Source organism: Balaenoptera physalus (genome assembly GCF_965194825.1).
Source record: "Balaenoptera physalus genome assembly, chromosome: 5".
Taxonomy (NCBI): Eukaryota; Metazoa; Chordata; class Mammalia; order Artiodactyla; family Balaenopteridae; genus Balaenoptera; species Balaenoptera physalus.
Window position 1 is genome coordinate 52,286,891 of NC_138884.1, and position 19,746 is coordinate 52,306,636.

Here is a 19,746-nt window from a genome sequence, read left to right on the forward strand (position 1 = left end):
CCCCTGCCCCAGCAACTGGTTTTGGCCTCAGTCCCTGCAGTGGCCACGTTAGCCGGGACAAAAGGCGCTGGCCTGGATATCCTGGGCTGAGAGTTGGACGAGGTGATCCAAGAAGCCCTTTCAGCTCTCCTTTCCGAGATCGCCAAGGAACGGGGGCAGGAGAAACACAACCTACTTTTATTCCCAGAGGGGAAGAGGAAGGAAGAATAAGAAAACCTCTTTCTGCAAGGCGTCTTATTTAGCATAGTGCCAGCTCCAAATGCCTGGGTTCATAATGGGGCCGCTCGTTTCCAAGCCTTCCCCTGAAACTCTGCAGTCCCTGCTCTCGGAAGCAAACTCTTCCAGAAGATGGGGGCCTCTTAGGGGAGTGTGGCTGAGCAGAGCTGAGGAATGATGAGAGGGGCGGGGCGTCCGTGGGGATCTGTGAAACCTCCCAGAGCCCCCTAAGCTTTGGGTAACCTCCCTGCTCAGCCCTCCCCTGCTCAGTACACCGCCTCAATTCAGTGTCCTTTCCACCATCTTCTTTACTGTTATGTGTTGGTTTCATTCTCCCTGTCTTCCTTCTTCCTTTACTTCCAGATGACTAGATCGTGAGATGCTCAGTCATTGCTTCATGGACACACTCCCCCCACCTGCCAACCAAAACCCTTATTGCCCTGGATCCTCCAGGGAGCTGCTCCCTCTCCACCCCACTCCTTCTCCCTGCAGGGGCAGGACTGTGCCTTTGGACTTCAGAGCTCACCTGCCTCCAGGGGATTGGGGCTTAGCTTTAATAGCCACAGTGTCAGAGAGCTCAGTGAGAAGTGAGCACTTAAAATATTGTCTTACATGCCTGGAGCTCCACAGACCCACAGGCTCCATCCCTTACAGCCACCCACCTGCTGGTTCTGGCATCCCACCAGGAGCCACAAGGACAAGGCCTCCTCTCCAGGTTTGCCAGTCACCTCTGCCCTTTCCAGGCCACTCACTGTGGTGGAGACAGAATCTTTCTTCTGAAAGACCTCGGCCAGAAGACACCGTCCTCGGCCTCAAACTCCTCCAGCTTCCCCGGAGAAGTCAACACACTGCAGGACTCTGGGTTCCCCTTTGTGGGTGATGTTGCCAAGCCCATCCTTGTGCCTTCCTGCATAGTCTATTGCCTTAGCTACTTTTCATCAGTTCCATTCCCTGAATCTTGATTCACTCCCTACCTGGGTTTCATTGCTCCCCCCCCCACCAAAAAAACCCAAACAAACAGAAAAAGAGCCGACAGTGGTGGATACTGTAGTTTCAAGATTCAAACTTGTGACTTAGAAACATTCCAAGTAAGTGAATGTTATCTGATGGATAGCTTGTGAGAGAAGAAGTGAGGGAGAGAGACAGCTAAGATCAGTGTGCTGATGGCTAGAATCTATAGGGAGACTGTTGATCAGGGTTATTTTCATTGAAAGCCCTGGTGCCGTGAGCTTCAATTTTCTCCCCACTGGATGCCCTTTTCATCATCTCTCCCACTGGCTCTGTGTAGTGTTAGGACTGAGTTCATGCACCAGTGGGCTGTTCGTCCACTTCAGGGACCTGAGTTGTCAAGGCAGTAGGCTTAACTAGCCCATCTATTATTGCTTGCCACCCTCCACCCCAGGTATGGTTGCCCTGGAAACAGGAGGCATCCATGCAGAGCACCCAGCAGAGGATGTTTTAGGTGTTCAGTTGTGCGAAGAGTAATTTGCGTGGCAGTAAAATGTCATCCGTGAAAGATCCCATCAAGTTGTTCAGTCCAGACCTCCTCCACTGCCTCACTCCCCACCTTTTTATGACTCTCCTTGGGCCCAGAGCAAGTTGTTTTCTCTTCTTACCCTTGCAGTTTTCTGAGTGGGCAGGCTGTCAGAACGGAATGCTCTTGGTGCCCACAGGTCCTGAGGGATGAGTTTATGACTTTTGAGCACAGAACACGCCCTCCAGCTGGAGGAAAAATCTTCACCTGAAGCCTTGAGCTCACAAAAGTGCCTGCTTTGAGGGTTTTTGGCCAAAGGGGCAGTTCGTTCATGCCCTGACTCCCAAGACGAGTGGAATAGGGGAGTGAGGAGCTGCAGCTGTGGTGTCGAGGTCAGAGTCCTGGCGCCCCTTCCCAGCAGCTTTGCCCTGTCTCCAGGCATTCTGGCCACTGGTTTCCAAAAACATGAGGGACTTTTCTGGTTTCCCTTGAAATGTCATCCGAGTCCCCTAAATATGCCTTGGTGATATCATGACAATTTCAGTGACAGTATCAGGCATGCAAAACACTAACATGCCCTGCTCCCTTCCATCTTGCCCCAGGGCAAATGTGACCATTGCTAAGGTAGAGACAGGATTCTCTGGTGCCCTTCAGGTTGCTGGCACACAGCCTATGGCGAGGAATCTGAGCGGTGGCAGGAATTGACGAGGCAGTCTAGCAGGAGGGAGGGTCAGGAGAGGCTGGGGTTTGGAAGGTACTGGTCCATCAGTCAGATTCTGTCCAATTCGGAGAGTTGCCCAAAGATGAGCTGTCTTCTGTCAGGCCTTGGGTAACCTGAATCCACACCTTCGATGGTCCTGATGTCTTTGTTGGGCTTCTTTTTCCACCAAATCCCTAACATTGTTGAGGCGCTCCAAGAATGCGTGGCCACGGACTTCTGTTTTACCTCCGGGTTTTCTAGGGTGAGCACAGCTCAGAAGAGAAACAACTGAGAATGTGAATCCCTGCTCTCCTACTTACGTACCAGCTGCATGGCCTTGGGCAAATGAACATCTCCAGACCTCAGCTTTCTCACCTGTAAAATGGGTATATCAATACTTCTTGCTCATGAGGCTGTGAGAATTAAATTCGATAATAGGTGTAAACTACTTAGCACAGTGCCTGGACCTTGGCTGATGTCCAGTAATTGTTAGCTGCTCTTATTATTATTGGTCCTGATACTGGCTTTTTTTCTTTACTAGAAGGAAAAAAGGCCCTCTTGCAGCACAATCAATTCTACAAAGCTGGCACACAACATGGTTTCGTTGCCTCTCTTGCATAGAAAAGATTGCTTTGGCTTGGGAAACAAGGGTTCTTTCTCAAAGTCTCCAAAGAGAAATGAACACAGATCCCCCTGTCCCTCCTCCCTCCCCCATTCCCTTCTCTTTCATCCTCTCTTCCTCCTATTTTCCTCCAGAAGGCCATTATTTTGTAAATAAGAATCTTTTTGTTCAGCTGATAACTCACCTGGTCTTTAGTGTTTTCTTTGGGGCTTTTTGAGCAGAGCCAGTTAAATTGCTGTAAAAACAGGGCCAAATCATTTCTCCTAAATGTCTTAGGGTCTCAGTTTTGACTTTTTTCCCCGTTTCTGTCTCCTTGAATCATCTTTTTTTTTTTTTTTTAAATCTTTAACGCTCAAACTACTAAAACACTGAAAAACATAAATGAATCTTCCTTTTAAATCTTGTAATTCCCAGCCCATTGTTGCAACTCTTGCACTTTTAATAGCCAGGCAAGCCCTAAGAGCCCTACCCAAGGCTGGGTGGAGTGCAGCGAAACCCGAGAGAATGGTGTGCTTTTGCTGGCTTAATAGTCCCAACAAGTATAAATATAGGTTGAGGTTAACATTATTAACTCGGTTTTTTTCTAACACTGGTCAAGGTCACTGCCAACTGCACTGTTATCCTGAAATGTGAAGTCGCTCTGCAGAGTGGAAACCAGAGCGGGAATCCCAGCATTGCCACTTAGTTCAACTTCTGGCAGGTCCCTTTCCAGTGTGTGAGCCTCGGTTTCCTGGTCTCTGAAATAGGGATGGTAATACTGAGCTGAAAGTTGTTTTAAGAATCAGGGCAAATGTCAAATTGGTGCCAGAGGATAGACATGCAGTACTCTCTGTTACTACCAACCCCACCGTGGGCCAGGCGTCAGGGAACCCGCAGGGCTTCCGTGTCTGTTTGTCTGGGACTTGGAGTTCTCGTGGCTCAAATATAAGGCATAGCCTTTAAATCCAAATAGATTATCCTGACCTCGTGTAACATTTAATTCTCATCTTGTCCTGATTTGTGTATTGTATAAAATCATAATAATTGGTTGGAAAAGTCACTGAGAGATTTACAAAAGGGTGACACAGTCATGGTGGTTTCTCTGAATTTTTATAAAAGGCAACATCGTCTCTGGTTGGTGTTATTCTTGTCGAGCATTTATTTTGACATTCTGTAGTCTCTGGTGTGCAGTCTCGCCATCCCTCTGCTGTGACATGTCCTGCTTCTGTGGAAGTGCCACCCTGGGGTTAAGAGTATGGACGTTAGAGTCAGAGGATCTGGGTTCAAGACCCAGCCCCCCAGCTATAGCCTTGGGCAGGTCGCTCACCCCCCGTAGCCTCAGCGTCCCCAGCTGCACAGTGAGAAGAGCGGTACAACCAGCAGCATGTCGCAGCTGGAGTGAAAGGAACTGAGAGTGAGGAACTTGGCCCTCGGTGCTTCCCTTCGCGCCTTCCCTTCCTTTAGCTCCCCCTTTGGTGGCTGGGTCTTGTTCCGGCTGCCCCCTGGTTGTCAGAAAGCCCTGGTCAGGGGTAAAGCAGTTGCTTTCTGACTTTGTTTTCCCTGGCAATGGGTTGGTGGCCACCCCAGCAGGGACCCGCTATCCTCCCTCATCAGTGTCTGCCGTTTGTTCACTCTGAGTGTGAACGGCCACGAGAGCGCCTCACAGTTGCACGTGCAGTCACATATTCACTTGTCCACTAATTCATTCATTCTTTTCCTTTTCAACTATTGTCAAAACATATCAGAATCACTTGGGGCTCTTTTAAAATATTCAGAAGCCTGGGCGCCCCCCAACCCGGACCTACTGCACTGGAATCTCTAGGAGTGAGGTCCTGGCTTTTTTGAAAAAGGCATTAAGGTGTTTCTGATGCACAGCGGGGCTGAGAACCATTATTTAATTCCCTTATCCATATTCAGTTATGCTTATTACTCACCCATTACTTGCCAGGCACCGACACCATCCCTGACTTCACGGCACTTAAGGCCAGTTGGAGAGACAGACGGGTGCACAGGTGAGAACCGCCAAGGCAGCATGAGCTGCAGGTGCCAGCCTGGGGGAGCTGGGGGGGCTTCCCGGAGGAGGAGGTGGCTGGACTGAGCCTCCAGGAGGCCCGAGGCTGGCTGGCCAAGGGGTTTGGGTGAGATGGCACTGTAGCCACAGGCTACAGAGCTCCCGAGGGGAGAGGGGAGAGCCAGTCAAGGACCTGGTGGTTCAGCGAGGCTGAAGGTGATCAGGGTCCAGATCCAGGGCAGGAAGATCCAACAGGACCAGGAAGACTGGGAGGAGATCAGGCTTTCGGAGGGGCTGCTCTTCAGCCTCTACCTGCCTCTCACCTCCTCTCACCCGTCACACACACCAGTGGCTCTTTGTGTATAACTTCTAGACCAGACACATGGCAGTGGGATGAGTGAGTCTGAAGATTTTCGGGAAGGACCCTGAGGCAGACGCCTTGGAGCAGGTGTGCAGTGGGGCCGGGCACCTCCCTCAGGCTGGCCAGAGCTGAGGGAGAGCTAGAAATAATGTCTCAGCTGGGCCTTGGATCTCACAGATTCAGGGGTATTGTCCCAGGACTAAATTACTAAAATGCTCCAAGGGTATAATAGCACAGGCATACCAGACCCAGGGCTCTCTCCTCCTCCTGTGTTCCTCTTTCCTCTGTTTCTCAAAGGTACAGGTGTGTAGGGGAGTTCTTATCACCTCACTTCCTCCCTTGAACCTGAGCTTAAACAGCTGGTTCTCACTACCCTCCTCAATGTCCTGCTTCCCATTTCTGCAGCTTATTACGGAGGGCTCTGTGGGTCCCTGCAGGCTGTGGTCCAGCAACATCACCTGGGAGCTTGTTAAAAAGAAAGCCTCTCAGACCCCACCCTGGACCTATTGAATCACTACCTGCACTGATAAGGTCTCCAGGTGACCCATCTGCAGTGAACTTAGAGAATCACTCCCTCAAGTCAGGCCATAGGCCGACGTGTCAGAGAAGCTGCACATGGGTGGGATTTGGCAACTCTTTCTTTTTCCGTTTAATGGCCTCCTCCCCTTTGCCTCCCCTCCTCCCCTCCTGCCTCCTTGTAGCTTATTTTAGAACATGTCGGGATCCTGCTTCTCTTGCCAACAAAAGGCTGTTGCTAAAATCTTTCAGCCGGCAGCAGTGATGTTTAATTCATGGGCTAGAAAATTAATTTTATTTTCATGAGTAGAGCTGGAGAAAAATAACAGGAAGTCTCTGTGCATGGCCCTTGGGAATTCAGCTTGTCTGTTTAACTGGTAAAACAGTTAACAGTTCATTTACCAGATGAACTGGTAAAGGCGAGGGGGCCTCAGGAAAGGGCCACCTTCCACAAAGGATGCTTTTGGCTGCAAGTAGCACAAAACTCAACTTAGGATGGCTTAAAAGATGAGGAAAATTTCTAATTTCACTGGTAGGTAATCCTAAGGTAGGGCACTTGTGGGATGACTCAGTAATAACATCAAAGTGCAGGTTTCACTTCTGCCATGGTGGCCTTGTGGAATTTAGTTTTCCTTGTGGTTACAAGATGGCTGCCAGAGTTCCAGGAGTTACAACAGTGTCCTACAGAAGAAGAGAGAGGCTGCCCCTTCCTGAAGTCTCATCAGAGAGAAACTCTCTCCTGGTCATCTCACAGCTGATGTCTCCTCAAGTCTCACTTGCAGGATTGTGTCCCAAGTCCCTTGTTAAACCATCACTGGCAAGGGATTCAGGATAATCAGTGTTAGCCACTGAGCCACATGCCACATGAGGCGGGGTTTAAGAGCCAAACAAAACCCAGGCTCTGGGGGAAGGGAGAAGAGGGCATGGCTGCTGGGACAGCCAACACCTCTGCTCCAGGGCCTGCCTTTACTCCCTCTCATGACCTTCCCTCTTTGGTGTCACCTCCATTCCCTGGAAAGGCTCTGATTTCATATTTTAGCACGCTCTTCCCCTCTACTCCCTACCCGCTCAGCTTGTCTCCAGTCCTGCTGTCATTTCAGCTAGTTGTAAACGTCTGCCTTTTCCATGAGGCTCTGAGCTCTCCCATGGCACATCTGCCTCCCCAGAGCCTGGCAATGGCCTCTGCTCAACATACACTGTGCTGGGGGAATGGATGCAGGAGGAGACGAATGAATTAGTTTAATCTTTGTGTGGCCTTTCTTTCTAAGGAAAGTTTTCATGTTGTTTCTTAACTTTAAAGATGTTTTTGCCCCTGTAAGAGAACTTTCCATGTGATTTTGGGGAAAGGACTGGGGAGAGAGAAGCCTTTCTCAGTGCCCCAGGAATCTGCATGCCCCTCTGCACCCGTGTCCACCTGGGAGTCACCCTGACCTCAGTGGGGAGCTTGCAGAATTCTCTATCGCTCCTCTGGGTTTTTATGGGGTGAGACGGGGCTGGGGAAGGTTGCTCTGGGCACAGGGAAGTGTTAAATGCCTTGTGGGAGAATGGATTTAAAAAGAAAAAGATGGACAGTGAGTGACTTAGAATGTGTTCTTTACCAAGGTTTTCCATGGTGACACACTTTCCTCAGACTGATGAATGGTTTTCTTGGCTGGTCATTGTCTTCATCGTTCAGGTGACGCAGAACGTCAGTGATGACGTCACGGTCAGATTTCTGTTCTCTTGCCTCAAATTTTACTTAAAAGGGCATTTAAAAGTCCACTTAAAATAAAAGTCCACTTAATCTCACCCAGCAGGTACTCTTTTTTTAAAAAAAATAAATTTATTTATTCATTTTTGGCTGCGTTGGGATTTCGCTGCTGCACGCGGGCTTTCTCTAGTTGCGGCGAGCCAGGGCTACTCTTCATTGCGGTGCGTGGGCTTCTCACTTCGGTGGCTTCTCTTGTTGCGGAGCACGGGCTCTAGGCGCGCGAGCCTCAGTAGTTGTGGCGCACGGGCTTGGTTGCTCTGCGGCATGTGGGATCCTCCTGGACCAGGGCTCGAACCCGTGTCTCCTGCATTGGCAGGCGGCTTCCCAACCATTGCGCTACCAGGGAAGCCCTGCCCTTAAAATGGAAAAAAAAAAAAAATCAAATACCAGTGGACTTGGGAATGAAGAGTTACAAGAATAGAGTTTAGAACTCAGGTTTAAATTTGTTTTCTTCCTGTATCACTGTTGTATGCATACCATCATGCCCTCGCAATTTGGCTGTATGGGTTTTAGCTCGGTTCCCTAAAGAGACAATGGCTGTAAATGCAACCTGTGACCTGAATGAGCAAGGCCATCTCCCAAAGCATCCTCCACCTCATCGTCAAAAAACATTTATCAAGCAGGCAATTAATTTGCTATGGTCTTGAGCCAGGCACTGTGTAAAAAAACAGAGACCTTGTCTCTACCCTCCTACCTTTTATAACTCAGAGGAACAGCTGTGATTTTCCCCAAGTAGTGTATCCAACTTAATGTTCTCTTGGCATGAGTAGAAGTGGAAAATACTCTTACTTCTTTAAAAGTTCTATGCATGAAATTAGAAATGAATTTCTAAAATGTAACTTTCCTGGAGTAGTTTGTCGGTTCCCTCCTCTAATAAATACATTCATAAGAAGCTTTTGCAGATGGTTACAATGAAGATCGTCTCTATTCTCAGCCTGTGAGTCACTGGAGTGTCCCTGAAAGCATTTGTTTTGCCCTAGAGTCTCTATAAGCAAAAGAAGGTATTTATTAGCAAGTGTGAATAATGCCCACATATCTCCCCCTCCCATCTCCCACCCCCAAATCCATTGTGTTTGGCTCCCTAGCTCCTGACAAGTGGGTGAGTCATTAACATTTTTGAGCTCTGCTTGAATTACTCCAGGGTCTTGACTCCATCTGGAGCTACCCTCTGAGCATAGACCGGGTATGAACCTAAACTTGGCAGAGCTCCCAGGAGGGTTGGAATAAACCATAGTTATTAGAGCTAATATTCCTTCATGCACAGAGCTGGTAGTCAGTCAGTGTTCGCCCAGTGGTTAAAATCATTGGATAACTGTGCCTTCCCTGGTGCTCCTGGAATTCCCAACAATCCAAGAGCTAAAGGGTCAATACCTGGCTCAGCTGCAGGGCTTAAATCTAAAAATAAATCTGTTCTGATTGGTTTTGATTGGTTGGTGCCCTTGTGGGTTGTCAATTACTTTTAAATTGAAGTATAGTTGATTTACAATATTGTGTTACTTTCACATGTACAGCAAAGTAATTTGGGTATATATATATATATATATATATATATATATATATATATATATTCTTTTTTTGATTCTTCTCCATTATAGGTTATTATAAGATATTGAATATAGTTCCCTATGGTGTACTCAAATATTTTTAATATCATCTCTGCATATGCATTTTCTTGTTATCATATGATTCATATAATCTTCAGCTTCTATCCTTTTCTATTTTAGCTGAATGAGAACTTTGAAAAAATCAGTCAGTTATTCTGGCTTAAATTTATATCCTAAATCATGTAAGGAAAGGTATTAGAGCCCAATCTAAGTTCTGGGGTTGAAAGTAAATCACCTGTCCTAATAAAAACTTCTTTTGTGATAGAGGCAATGTGTGTCTAAAAGGTGATTTTTATTCTCTAGTTTATAATTGCCTTTATGTAAGATTCCCCCCGAAAGATTTGATATTAATCATCAGAAAAAAGTAACATTGGAAAAGTCAGATTGTGAAGGTGTATCGCTAAGTGTTGGGAGTTGGGAGGACAGAACGTGGAGGACCTTACCACTAATCCAGGCGGTACTCCTAGCTCACAGGTCATTGCCCGTGATGTTGTGGACGGTGTCTAGGCTCCCAGCAGCCCAGGGTCGGTGCCACTCAAACCATTCCTGAGGCTTGGTACAGGGAATTGTTCCTCCTACGGCCTTGCGTTCTCACACTGGTCACACACCATGAAGCATGAAGTGGCCACCGCCCACGGCAACGTTCCCTGTGTGTGTCCTTGGCTCTCTCTGATATCACGAGTGATGTTCGAGGCCTCTTTCCCAGGGAGTTAGCAGGACCATGGGCCTTGGCCCCGAGGACTTGCTTTCATATCATAGAACTTGTCTTGATTGCACTGGATATTTGATGCTGCTTGACAGGTACTTTGCTCCGTCTGGGGGGAGCCCACATTCCAGGGGCAGGAAGCAAGAGGGGCGAGGAAGAGAAACTTGGGTTTCCCTTTATCTGCCCTCAACACATGCACACCCACACCTACACCTGTGGAGGTGATTTCCTCTGCAGGACCCGGCAGCCGCTGAGCCGGTGGCCTGAGCTTCCGCAGCCCCAGCCTGCCCAGGGTCCATCCCTCCCAGCCTGAACAAGACGCCCGAGGGAGACTTGGGGTGGACAGGGGAGGGAAGCTGCGTGGGAAGAAAGAGACAGTTGTGGCCCAGTGAACTGGGGGATGGCGCAGATGCGTCCCGACCAGTGCTTGCTCCCTCTTTCCCAGCAGTTGGTTCCCTGGCACTGCTGGCGAGAAGCAGGAGCAACGGCTGGCGTGTCGTCTCTGCGGCCCACCCAGCCCTGGCCAAGCCCGGGGCGCATATTAGCGGTGAGGATGTGGGAGGAAGGGGGGAGCCCAGAGTCTGAACTCCTTGGCCTAGAGAATTTGGAATGTGCCAGAGGAAATATCCGCTGTTGCAGAGAGCCGACCATGGAGAGCCCAGGGCAGCCAGGGCCCAGCCAGGGGTAGTTGGGGCACCTCTGAAGCTTTACTGGTGGTTGAATGGGCAATTCCTCTTTTCTCCAAGCTGATAGCCCCACTTTTAATTGGCATCCTGGGAGGAGAAGTGAACAGGGTGGGAGAGACACAGAACAGGAAGACTTTGCGTCTGGTTAACAGCTTTCCTCAGGCAGCATGGTCCTTTCACCGAATAGGAGAAACAAAGAGTTTGGGCGTGGGGCGAGACCTGAGGCTGCTCTCTTTCTTTCTGAAGACTTTTATTTTACATCTCGTAAGTACTTATTCATCGTAGACAGCCTAGAAAATACAAGCATGCAAAAGAAAAAACTACTTGTAACTCCCCATTTTAGAGATGCCTGTTGTTAACATTTTGGGCTGTGTCCTTCTAGACTTTTTTCTCTGTGCATGACTGTAGTCTTACTCTCTGCAGTTATACTACAATCCTGTTCTGTTATTAGCTTTTGTCACTCGTTGACACATCAGAAACGTATTTCATGCCTACAGATGTGGATCTTGGGTTTTATTTTTTGTTTTTTTTTTAATGGCAGTGGAGTTTTGCAAAGTTTGGATGAACTTGACCCCTGATTGTTGGAAATTCAGGTGGTTCTTTTCTTGCTTTTGTTGCTCTTATTGACAGCACTCCCTCCTAGTAGCTTCATCTTCATGCACAACCTTGTTTCCTCAAAAGACATTTCTAGATGCTTTCCATAGGATATGTTTCTTTTTTAAATTATTTATTTATTTTTAAAATTGAAGTATAGTTGATTTACAGTATTGTGTTAGTTTCAGGTGTACAGCAAAGTGATTCAATTTTTTATATATATATATATTTTTTCAGATTTTTTCTATTATAGGTTATTACAAGTTATTGACTATAGTTCCCTGTGCTGTACAGTAAATCCTTGTTGTTTATTTTATGTAGAGTGGTGTGTATCTGTTCATCCCATACTCCTAATTTATCCCTCCCCCCTCCATAGAATACATTTCTATATGCATTTTTAAGGCTTTAGACCAGTGGTTCTCAACGAGGGTTGACCCCTCCCTGGCAAGGGGCATTTGGCAACGTCTGGAGACATTTTCGGATGTCACAGCTGGAGCGGAGGTTGCTACTAGTATCTATTGGCTAGAAACCACAGTACTACTAAACATCCTACAATTAGAGAACAGCTCCCACATCAAATAATTATCAACTCCAAAATGTGAATTAGCATTTCTCAACCAAGGTCGAGAAACTCTGCTTTGGACACATGGCTTTCCATCCACCGCCGCCTCCCCCACCCCGCCAGCTTTACTGAGATATAGTTGACACACACATGAATTGTATAAGTTTAAGGTGTATAATGTGTTGATTTGATTCATCTATATCTTGCAAAATGATCACTGCCATAGCATTAGCTGACACTTCCATCCTGTCACATATTTACCATTTCTTTTTTGTGGTGATGACATTTAAGATCTACTTTCTTGGGGCATTGAACTGCCGACTGGAGCGGTGAGCAGCCTTGCTGAGCGCCAGAAGAGTGACCTAACAGAGCCAATCTGCAAGGACTGGAAAGGAAGGGCCAGATACAGCAACTTATTCATGGCTATAAAAGGAGAGCTTGACATGCCCACACCACTGGACCTCTAGAAACTCTCCTGAGTGAATTACAACAGGAGAAAATCAGACTTCTATGCAGTGGATGCTTGATGCATTTTTAGAAGACTGAGTTTGCCACCCAGAATTTAACGAGAAACCAGCAGTTAATGGAAGGGCCAACTGTAATGCAAAATAGCTGAACCTGAATCTTTTACAAAGATAAAAGATGTACTTCAAAGTCTACAACAAATGCTTCATTGTGGAGAAGACTATGCTGTATCGCTTCCTCTGAAGCAAGCCCAAACACTGAGTTCTTGTCTATCAACACATCCCAGGGAGAGGGAAATTTCATAAGAATCAAAAAATCTATTCAGAACATCAGAGAGTCCAGGACTCTACATGACCTGGTGGGACCCCTCGCCCAGGATCTCCCTTGCCTTGCTTATGCTTGAAGCCGTGTGGCTCACAGGGTCTTGGTGCTCTGGCCGGCTGGCAGGCCTGAGCCTTTCAGGTGGGAGAGCTGAGTTCAGGACATTGGACCACCAGAGACCTCCTGGTCCCACGTAATATCAATCAGTGAGAGCTCTCCCAGAGATCTCTGTCTCAATGCTAAGACCCAGCTCCACTCAACCACCAGCAAGCTCCAGTGATGGACACCCTATGCCAAACAACTAGCAAGACAGGAACACAACCCCAGCCATTAGCAGAGAGGCTGCCTAAAATCATACTAAGTTCACAGACACCCCAAAACACACCACTGGACATGGTCCTGCCCACCAGAAATACAAGATCCAGCCTTATCCACCAGAACACAGGCACCAGTCCCCTCCACCAGGAAGCCTACACAACACACAGAACCAACCTTACCCACTGGGGGCAAAAACAATGGGAACTATGAACCTGCAGCCTGCGAAAAGGAGACCCTAAACACTGTAAGTTAAGCAAAATGAGAAGCAGAGAAATACACAGCAGATGAAGGATCAAGGTAAAAACCCACCAGATCAAACAAATGAAGAGGAAATAGGCAGTCTACCTGAAAAAGAATTCAGAGTAATGATAGTAAAGATGATTCAAAATCTTGGAAATAGAATGGAGAAAATACAAGAAACGTTTAACCAGGACCTAGAAGAACTAAAGAGCAAACAAACGATGAAAAACACAATAAATGAAATTTAAAATTCTCTAGAAGGAATCAATAGCAGAATAACTGAGGCAGAAGAACGGATAAGTGACCTGGAAGATAAAATAGTGGAAATAACTACCATAGAGCAGAATAAAGAAAAAAGAATGAAAAGAATTGAGGGCAATCTGAGACATCTCTGGAACAACATTAAACACAACAACATTCAAATTATAGGGGTCCCAGAAGAAGAAGAGAAAAAGAAAGGGACTGAGAAAATATTTGAAGAGATTATAGTTGAAAACTTCCCTCATATGGGAAAGGAAATAGTCCATCACGTCCAGGAAGCCTAGAGAGTCCCATACAGGATAAATCCAAAGAGAAACATGCCAAGACACATATTAATCAAACTATCAAAATTTAAATACAAAGAAAAAATATTAAAAGCAACAAGGGAAAACCAACAAATAACATACAAGGGAATCCCCATAAGGTTAACAGCTGATCTTTCAGCAGAAACTCTGCAAGCCAGAAGGGAGTGGCAGGACATATTTAAAGTGATGAAAGGGAAAAAACTACAACCAACATTACTCTACCCAGCAAGGATCTCATTCAGATTTGACAGAGAAATCAAAACCTTTATAGACAAGCAAAAGCTAAGAGAATTCAGCACCACCAAACCAGCTTTACAACAAATGCTAAAGGAACTTCTCTAGGCAGGGAACACAAAAGAAGGAAAAGATCTCCAAAAACAAACCCAAAACAATTAGGAAAATGGTAATAGGGACATACATATCAATAATTACCTTAAAGGTAAATGGATTAAATGCTCCAACCAAAAGACACAGGCTGGCTGAATGGATAGAAAAACAAGACCTGTATATATGCTATCTACAAGAGATCCACTTCAGACCTTGGGACACATACAGACTGAAAGTGAGGGGATGGAAAAAGATATTCCATGTAAATGGAAATCAAAAGAAAGATGGAGTAGCAATTCTCATAAAAGACAAAATACACTTTAAAATAAAGACTATTACAAGAGACAGAGAAGGACACTACATAATGGTCAAGGGATCAATCCAAGAAGAAGATATAACAATTGTAAATAGTTATGCATCCAACATCCAACAAGGCAAATGCTAACAAACACCCATAAAAGGGGAAATCAACAGTAACACAATAATAGTAGGGGATTTTAACACCCCACTTTCACCAGTGTACAGATCATCCAAAATGAAAATAAAGAAACACAAGCTTTAAATGATACATTAAACAAGATGGACTTAATTGATATTTATAGGACATTCCATCCAAAAACAACAGAATACACTTTTTTCTCAAGTGCTCATGGAATATTCTCCAGGATAGATCATATCTTGGGTCACAGATCAAGCCTTGGTAAACTTAAAAAAATTGAAATCGTATCAAGTATCTTTTCTGAACACAACGCTATGAGACTAGATATCAATTACAGGACAAAAACTGAAAAAAATACACACACATGGAGGCAAAACAACATGCTACTGAATAACCAAGAGATCACAGAAGAAATCAAAGAAGAAATAAAAAAATACCTAGAAGCAAATGACAATGAAAACACGACAGCCCAAAACCTATGGGATGCAGCAAAAGCAGTTCTAAGAGGGAAGTTTATAGCAATACAGTCCTACCTCAAGAAACAAGAGAAATCTCATATAAACAACCTAGCCTTACACCTAAAGCAGTTAGACAAAAAAGCACAAAAAAACACCAAAGTTAGCAGAAGGAAAGAAATCATAAAGATCAGATCAGAAATAAATGAAAAAGAAATGAAGGAAACGATAGCAAAGATCAATAAAACTAAAAGCTGGTTCTTTGAGAAGATAAACAAAATTGATGAACCATTAACCAGACTCATCAAGAAAAAAAGGAAGAAGACTCAAATCAACAGAATGAGAAGTGAAAAAGGAGAAGTAATAACTGACACTGCAGAAATACAAAGGATCATGAGTGATTACTACAAGCAACTATATGCCAATAAAATGGGCAACCTGGAAGAAATGGACAAATTCTTAGAAAAGCACAACCTTCCGAGACTGAACCAGGAAGAAATAGAAGATATAAATAGACCAATCACAAGCACTGAAATTGAAACTGTGATTAAAAATCTTCCAACAAACAAAAGCCCAGGACCAGATGGCTTCACAGAAGAATTCTATCAAACATTTAGAGAAGAGCTAACACTGATCCTTCTCAAATTCTTCCAAAATATAGCAGAGGGAGGAACCCTCCCAAATTCATTCTATGAGGCTACCATCACCCAGATATCAAAACCAGACAAAGATGTTACAAAAAAAGAAAACTACAGGCCAATATCACTGACGAACATAGATGCAAAAATCCTCAACAAAATACTAGCAAACAGAATCCAACAGCACATTAAAAGGATTATACACCATGATCAAGTGGGGTTTATCCAGGAAAGCAAGGATTCTTCAATATACGCAAATCAATCAATGTGATACACCATATTAAGTTGAAGGATAAAAACCATATGATAGTCTCAATAGATGCAGAAAAAGCTTTCAACAAAATTCAACACCCATTTATGATAAAAACTCTCCAGAAAGTAGGCATGGAGGGAACTTACCTCAACATAATAAAGGCCATATATGACAAACCCACAGCCAACATCACTCTCAATGGTGAAAAACTGAAACCATTTCCACTAACATCAGGAACAAGACAAGGGTGCCCACTCTCACCACTATTATTCAACATAGTTTTGGAAGTTTTAGCCACGGCAATCAGAGATGAAAAAGAAATAAAAGGAATCCAAATCAGAAAAGAAGTAAAACTGTCACTGTTTGCAGATGATATGATACTATACATAGAGAATCCTAAAGACGCTACCAGAAAACTACTAGAGCTAGTCAATTAATTTGGTAGAGTAGCAGGATGCAAAATTAATGCACAGAAATCTCTGGCATTCCTATACACTAATGATGAAAAATCTGAAAGAGAAATTAAGGAAACACTCCCATTTACCATTGCAACAAAAAGAATAAAATACCTAGGAATACACCTGCCTAAGGAGACAAAAGACCTGTATGCGGAAAACTATAAGACACTGATGAAATAAATTAAAGGTGATACAAACAGGTGGAGAGATATACCGTGTTCTTGGATTGGAAGAATCAATATTGTGAAAGTGAGTATACTACCCAAAGCAATCTACAGATTCAGTGCAATCCCTATCAAACACCAATGGCATTTTTCACAGAACTAGAACAAAAAATTTCACAGTTTGTATTGAAACACAAAAGACCCCGAATAGGCAAAGCAATCTTGAGAAAGAAAAACGGAGCTGGAGGGCTCAGGCTCCCTGACTTCAGACTATACTACAAAGCTACAGTAATCAAGACAGTATGGTACTGGCACAAAAACAGAAACATAGATCAATGGAACAGGATAGAAAGCCCAAAGATAAACCCACACACATATGGTCACCTTACTTTTGGTAAAGGAGGGAAGAATAAACAATGGAGAAAAGACAGCCTCTTCAATAAGTGGTGCTGGAAAAAGTGGACAGCTACATGTAAAGGAATGAAATTAGAACAGAATGAAATTAGAATACTCCCTCACACCATACACAAAAGTAAACTAAAAATGGATTAAAGACCTAAATATAAGGCCAGACACTATAAAACTCTTAGAGGAAAACATAGGCAGAACACTATGACATAAATCACAGCAAATCCTTTTTGACCCACCTCGTAGAGAAATGGAAATAAAAACAAAAATAAAGAAATGGGACCTAATGAAACTTAAAAGGTTTTGCACAGCAAAGGAAACCATAAACAAGACAAAAAGACAGCCCTAAGAATGGGAGAAAATATTTGCAAACGAAGTAACTGACAAAGGCTTAATCTCCAAAATATACAAGCAGGTCATGCAGCTCAATATCAAAAAAACAAACAACCTAATCCAAAAACGGGCAGAAGGGACTTCCCTGGTGGCGCAGTGGTTAAGAATCCACCTGCCAATGCAGGGAACACGGGTTCGAGCCCTGGTCCGGGAAGATACCACATGCTGTGGAGCAACTAAGGTCGTGCAGCACAACTACTGAGCCTGTGCTCTAGAGCCCATGAGCCACAACTACTGAAGCCTGTGGGCCCAGAGCCCATGTTCCGCAACAAGTGAAACCACAGCAGTGAGAAACCCATGCACCGCAACGAAGAACCAATGCAGCCAAAGTAAATAAATAAATTTTAAAAAACCAAAAAAAAAAAATGGGCAGAAGACCTAAATTGACATTTCTCCAAAGAAGATATACAGATTGCCAACAAACACATGAAAGGATGCTCAACATCACTAATCATTAGAGAAATGCAAATCAAAACTACAATGAGGTATCACCTCACACGAGTCAGTATGGCCATGATCAAAAAATCTACAAACAATAAATGCTGGAGAGGGTGTGGAGAAAAGGGAACCCTCTTGCACTGTTGGTGGGAATGTAAATTGATACAGCTACTATGGAGGTTCCTTAAAAAACTAAAAATAGAACTACCATATGACCCAGGAATCCCACTACTGGGCATATACCCTGAGAAAACATAATTCAAAAAGAGTCATGTACCACAATGTTCATTGCAGCTCTATTTACAATAGCCAGGACATGGAAGCAGCCTAAGTGTCCATTGACAGATGAATGGATAAAGAAGATGTGGCACATATATACAATGGAATATTACTCAGCCATAAAAAGAAACGAAATTGAGTTATTTGTAGTGAGGTGGATGGACCTAGAGACTGTCATACAGAGTGAAGTAAGTTAGAAAGAGAAAAACCAATACCATATTGTAACACATATATATGGAATCTAAGAAAAAAAAAAGTTCTGAAGAACCTAGGAGCAAGACAGGAATAAAGATTCAGATGTAGAGAATGGACTTGAGGACACAGGGAGGGGGAAGGGTAAGCTGGGAGAAAGTGATAGAGTGGCATGGACATATATACACTACCAAATGTAAAATAGATAGCTAGTGGGAAGCAGCTGCATAGCACAGGGAGATCAGCTCGGTGCTTTGTGACCACCTAGAGGGGTGGGATAGGGAGGGTGGGAGGAAGACGCAAGAGGGAGGGGATATGGGGATATATGTATATGTATAGCTGATTCACTTTGTCGTACAGCAGAAACTAACACAATATTCTAAAGCAATTATACTCCAATAAAGATGTTAAAAAAAAAAAAAAGATCTACTCTCTTTACAACTTTCAAGTTTACATTAGATTCCCCAGAACTTGTTAATCTTATAACTGGAAGTTTATACACTTTGACCAACATCTTCCCATCTACCCCAACCCCTGGTAACCGACACTCTATGTTTTTCTGAGTTTGACCTTTTTAGCTTCCACATGTACATGAGATCATCCAGTGTTTGTTTTTCTCTGCCCTACTTCACTTAGCACAATGCCCTAGGTGTTCATCCAAGTTGTCCCAAACAGCAGGATTTCCTTCTTTCTCATGGCTGGATAATATTCCCTCACACACACACGGATATTTTTATTCTTGGTAATATGTGTGGTGCTGGAGCTTCCAAGCCTCCGAGGAAAGCAAGGTCAAGGTATTCAACTTAATTGGCGCTCAACCCAAACCAACCCAATCCCATCCTGTCTCCCACTTGCAGAAGGACCTGAGTGCCCGTGCTGTTTTGGAGCAGGGAAATGACTAATGCGAGCCACGTGGAGCCTGTCCTTGCATCCAGCAGAGAAAGAGGGGCAGGATGACCTGGGAGGAAATGCACAAGAGAGAGAGGCAGAGGGAGAAGAAATGGGGAAGCGGGGAGGTGCAGTGTAGACAGTGCCATCCTTGTTGCAATGAAAAGAGGATTGTATGTATTCTTTAGGGGCCTGAAGGCCAGTTCCTGGCACTGAGGACCCAAGCAGGGAGAACACACAGCATTGCAGAGTGCAGGAGCAGGGAGCAGATCAGAAAGCCTCTACTGTCTCTCTGAAGCTGGCATGGGGGGAGTGTGAAGTCCTGTGTCCTGGGGCGCTTGCCAGGGCCCACCTATCAGGAATGGAAAATACCAGCACTCTCCATACCGTATATTACGAGGCTGTGAGACCCGAAATGTTATCCTATCATATCCTTTTCAGGCAAACCTATGACACTCATTGAAACTGGCTACTTCATTTATTCATCTTTGGAATGTGTTACAGTCATCCATTCATAACACAGATATTTCCTGAGCACCTTTAGATACCAGGCACCGTGAGACCCAGTGAATAAAAGAGACACAGTCTCTGTCCTCATGGAGCATAGAACCTCTAACAATGTGTCAGGCAGTGTAAGTGTTACGAGCGGGACATACAGGGTGGAGCCCAGGGTGGGAGCTCCCCACCTCATGGGGACATGGAGGTGGATGAAGAGGGCTGGTG

The 19,746-nt window shown here is 44.8% G+C and overlaps 2 protein-coding genes across 5 annotated transcripts in view; one reads left to right on the forward strand and one right to left on the reverse strand.

The window, feature by feature from the left end:
* The window catches only part of LOC309661862 (uncharacterized protein), a 43,188-nt gene extending 33,390 nt beyond the window's left edge, over nucleotides 1-9,798 (reverse strand). For all 4 annotated transcript variants that reach the window (XR_014264301.1, XR_014264302.1, XR_014264303.1 and 1 more), the window contains exons 1-3: nucleotides 9,677-9,798; nucleotides 7,478-7,984; nucleotides 969-4,232 (exon numbers count right to left, since the gene is read on the reverse strand). The gene's annotated coding sequence lies outside the window, so the exon portion shown is untranslated. The remainder of the gene's footprint in view (nucleotides 1-968; nucleotides 4,233-7,477; nucleotides 7,985-9,676) is intronic.
* The window catches only part of LOC309661807 (stearoyl-CoA desaturase 5), a 144,562-nt gene that overhangs the window by 1,882 nt on the left and 122,934 nt on the right, over nucleotides 1-19,746 (forward strand). The gene's annotated exons all lie outside the window — the stretch shown is intronic.